The following is a 4,768-nucleotide window of genomic DNA, read 5'->3' as shown; positions in this document are numbered from 1 at the left end:
ATGAAAACACAATCTAGTGCACCCATCTGCATTGCATGATTTGATCATACTGGAAGTTAGATTGAAGATTTGTTCAAGTCTGGCAAGCTAGGAGCAGAGCATCTATCATCGTTCAGTATTTTGGTCGGTACTTCCTGTCGGGTTAACATTTTGTGTTGAGGATCTAAGGGAAGGTAGATAGATGTCTGGAACACCTTATTCTTGAATTTTGGCCTCTGGTGATGATTCATTTACAAGATACAAGCTTTTGAGTGTCGGGTTCCTGTTTGCTAGTATAGAACAAGTTGACCTGTATGGATAATCTTTGTGCAAATTTGTTGGAGTGGTTTTGGTGATTGGTTTTGTGGTCTAGGTGTTTTGTCCAATATTTTTGGTAACATGTAATCAACCATTTTGGTCCACATTAGTTTTTGTTGTCTAATTCAACCATGTTCATACATGTTTGAATAATGTTCGAAGCCTTCATGAGAGGACTAGCGATGAATCTATTTTCTTGTTGCGAATATATATGATTGATGTTTTTGATCATTTTGTATATGCGAATGGAGTTAGTGATCGATTGTGCATAGTTTCATGTGCACAAGATAGAGACTTCTGGTCCAGATCATAGTAGAGCAGTGCAATAGAGTAGTGAGATGAAGTATATGATATCAATATATTATGCTTAACCGAAACTATATTTTGGCATTTGTAGATGTTGTTCTTTAGTTCAAATATTTCTGTAATATTTTTAAATGATTTTGTAGGCAATGAGCCTCCTTTTTTGCAGTGAGCTCTAGGGAGTGTTCCTAAATGTATGTGCATTCCCATTGTAATACTTTTAACAGAGTATACTTATCTTGTAAGTTTATCCCCACTATGGTTTTCCCTTAACTGGGTTTCCACGTACAAAAATATTTGTGTTATGGTGTTGTGGTTGTTTGTCTTATGTTCTTGCATCTCTTTTTTATTAAATGTGTTAAGAGCTTAAAAGAACAAGTTAAAAAGTAAGATTTGCAGAACATTGATTCACCCCGCTCTCTTAGTGTTCCTTATTTCCAACATGATTTTCTACCATTTAGAAGTTTTCTGGTTAAAATATCTACCTTATTTTCTTTCGGGTCAAAAGCATTCATAATTTTAAAATTCTTTGTTGATCATTAGAAGGTAGCTAATCCTTGTAAAAGAAGTAGATAGTGGGTGTAGAAGGAAATCATACCCATCTCGATTGTTGGTCAAATTGTTACATATTTGGGCATTAGAATATAGAGTTGGGTAGAAAAAACTATCAATGAACACACCCATACCAAAGAAGCTAAGAAGGTGTGGGAAGGACTGATTGGTGATAACATTGAGTTTATGCCTCTAAATGGAAAAATCATAAGCTAGACAGAATGTGTGAAGAGACTGAAGAGCCTCTTTAATATTTTTCTCTTCCTCGATGAGAGTGAAAAAAGAGTCATTTGCAAAGTGCCCATTAACCAACTGATTAGATGAATGAAGCATGACAATTCCTAAAACTCTCCCAACCAAGATAGATTTTGCTTGCAAGTAACCAAAACCTTCAACAGCTAGAACATACAACAAGGTAACAAGTGTGCAACCTTGGAAGATAGAACAATGGAGCCCAAACACAGAAGATTGATAGTTGTTAATGGTGACGCATGCCCAAAAATAATCTGCATTGACTAAATGAATTGAGGGCCATAACCGAGGGCTCCCAACATAACTAGAATGTGTATAATGTTGAAATAGGGTTACACAATTTGAGATATGCAAACTAGGAAAACACCTATTTCACATACACCACATTAAAAGAAAAATAAATCCAATAGATCCAACCTCAATTCTTTTAGGAAGAGGGTTGAGTACAAATTGGATTTGATTCAAATTTTGTTTTAGTTGAAATTTTATTTGAATTAGGTTTGAACTGCAATGCTAGATCTAAGACAAACAATGATATTTTGACATAAAATAATAGTAATAGTATGTTACAAATATCATGTAGAGTTGTAAAATTAGATCTAAGAATGCAAAATAGATCAAAACTTGTGACAAAAATTTTAGGTGAAATTGTTGGGACCAGGAGATGTGGAGCGACCTAATCTTGCAGATGTTAGATGCATACAAACTAAATGTTTTCTAGATCAGGATGACACACAAAATCTACTGTCAGAAGGTCATCAAAAATTACTAGGACTAGGAGGTATGGACCAACTAGATCCTCCACTTTTTACAACTTCAAAAGCTAAGTCTAATTGTTATCATTTGCTTTGTCAAATTCTTCGCTCACAGTTCCATAGTCAATTTCCTGCATATAGAATGAAAAAAATAGGTTTGTTGATGGGGGTTTGTCTAGGTGAAACCTCAGTTTAGGAATTAACCTTAAAATTGAAATAATTAAAATGGAATTTAATTAAAGTAGACTGCTTTCCTTTTGAGGGAAATGCTAGATCTGATTTGAAATTGCTTGAAATTGAACTTGGTGTCTTGATGAAGCTTACTTGAATCCTCACACAAGGATTTATGATGAATTTATAATCTCTTAATAGAATGTTGATCATGAATGCTTGAACTTGACTTGACTTGATCTCTCCTTCAATCCTTGTTGAATGCTTGATTTATTTCTCATTAAGATTTCAATTGATTTTTTAATTGAGAGCTCACTTGAATTGTAGATGTACCTTTTGAAATTGGGGGCGGGGGGGGGGGGGGGGGGGGTAGGCTTTCTTTATACCTAACAATGTATTAAGTGTTTGAATTTTTGGAGTATGCTGACATGAAGAAAAATCTCTTGCCACATGAGGTGACCATTGAGGGGTCCTATTTTGGGTCCTAATTGGAGGACTAGGGTGGCCAAGATGTCCTGGTCTTAACCTTGGACCAGGATGCCTAGGTCATCTTAGTCTTGTCAATCAAGACTCAAAACTAAAAAAAAGATAAGGAAGGATTTGAAAATGTATATTTAAAGAGGGCGTGAGAATAATCAAGGTAGGTTCAAAGAATTGAAGGAAAAAAACACCAAGGTGACGCCTAGGTGAGGATGAAAAAGCATAGGGATACAATTTATGACACTACAAAATGAATGGATACTCAATATAATTATAGGTCTTTGTAAAATTAATCTTAACAAAGAGGGTTATTGTTTGGAATGTCGAGGCAATTCCATACCTTCCCAGATAACAATAATATTATCCAAAATGAACATGGATTTGATGAAACCAATTTGTTCAGGGGTGAACAATTTGAGGGAGCAGATAATGAATTTGAGAGCCAAGACGTTTGCTATGATCTTGTAGGAGACATTGAGGAGGGTTATTTGCTGCCAATTGCAAATATCTTCTGAATATATTAATTTGATATTGCCATTGTTGACTAACTTACGTAAATATTGGTTGGCTAAGTGCACCAAGATGGTGAACAGAAAAGTGGCCACATGCAAAAAAAAAAATGAAATTTCTCATAACCCGTGCGTGTTTTGGAACAAAAATGCGCTAGGCTTGGCCTAGCCAAAAACAATTAAAAAACAAAATGTTTTTGAGGAAAATTACATGTTATAATAAAAAATCAAAAGTTCCTCACGGGTTTTGAGGAACATTATATTTTATAGTAAAACATCAAAAGTTCCTCAAAACCTGTACTGGTTTGAGGAACATTATTTTTTATAATAAAAAATCAAAAGTTCCTCAAAACCTGTACTGGTTTTTAGGAACATTATTTTTTTATAATAAAAAATCAAAAGTTCCTCAAAACCTGTACTGGTTTTGAGGAACATTATTTTTTTTATAATAAAAAATCAAAAGTTCCTCAAAACCTGTACTAGTTTTGAGGAACATTATATTTTATAATAAAAAATGAAAAGTTCCTCAAACCTCGTATGGGTTTTGAGGAACATTATACTTTTTAGAAACCTGTGGGTTATGCAAAACTATAAGTTTTTGTCTTAGTTTTGCATAACCCGTATGGGTTATATAAAACTATGAACCAAATCGGAACATTATTTTTTTATAATAAAAAATCAAAAGTTCCTCAAAACCCGTACTGGTTTTGAGGAACATTATATTTTATAATAAAAAATGAAAAGTTTCTCAAAACTCGTACGGGTTTTGAGGAACATTATACTTTTTAGAAACCTGTGGGTTATGCAAAACTATAAGTTTTTTTGTCTTAGTTTTGCATAACCTGTACGGGTTATATAAAACTAGGAACCAAATCGGGAAGTGGGGGGAGAGAGAGAGAGAGTAGGAAGAGGGATAAAATAGGATAAGGAGAGGGGGGACGGAGAGAGTTAGAGACAGAGAGAGAAGAGGATAGGAAGAGAGGGAGAGATAGGGAAAGAGAGAGAGAGAGAGAGAGAGAGGAGGAGAGAGAGAGAGGAGAGAGAGAGAGAGAGAGAGAGAGAGAGAGAGAGAGGAGAGAGAGAGAGAGAGAGAGGGAGATTGGGAAAAGGAGAGAGAGAGAGAGAGAGGAGAGAGAGAGAGAGAGAGAGAGAGAGAGAGAGAGGGAGAGGAAGAGAGAGAGAGTAGGGAGTAGGAAGAGAGGGATAGAATAGGATAAGGAGAGGGGGGACAGAGAGAGAGAAGGAGATAGGGAAAGAGAGGGGGAGAGAGAGAGAGAGAGAGAGAGAGAGAGAGAGAGAGAGAGAGAGAGAGGGAGAGAGAGAGAGAGAGAGAGAGGAGATAAGGAGAGGGGTGGGGATGAGGAGAGAGGAGATGGTGGAGAGTGAGAGCTCTCGAGGAGAGGGAGAGAGAGAGAGTAGAGAGAGAGAGAGAGAGAGAGATTAGGAAAA

This window comes from Cryptomeria japonica, chromosome 4, assembly GCF_030272615.1.
Source record: "Cryptomeria japonica chromosome 4, Sugi_1.0, whole genome shotgun sequence".
NCBI classification, from domain to species: domain Eukaryota; kingdom Viridiplantae; phylum Streptophyta; class Pinopsida; order Cupressales; family Cupressaceae; genus Cryptomeria; species Cryptomeria japonica.
Note: the sequence above shows the minus strand (reverse complement) of the source record.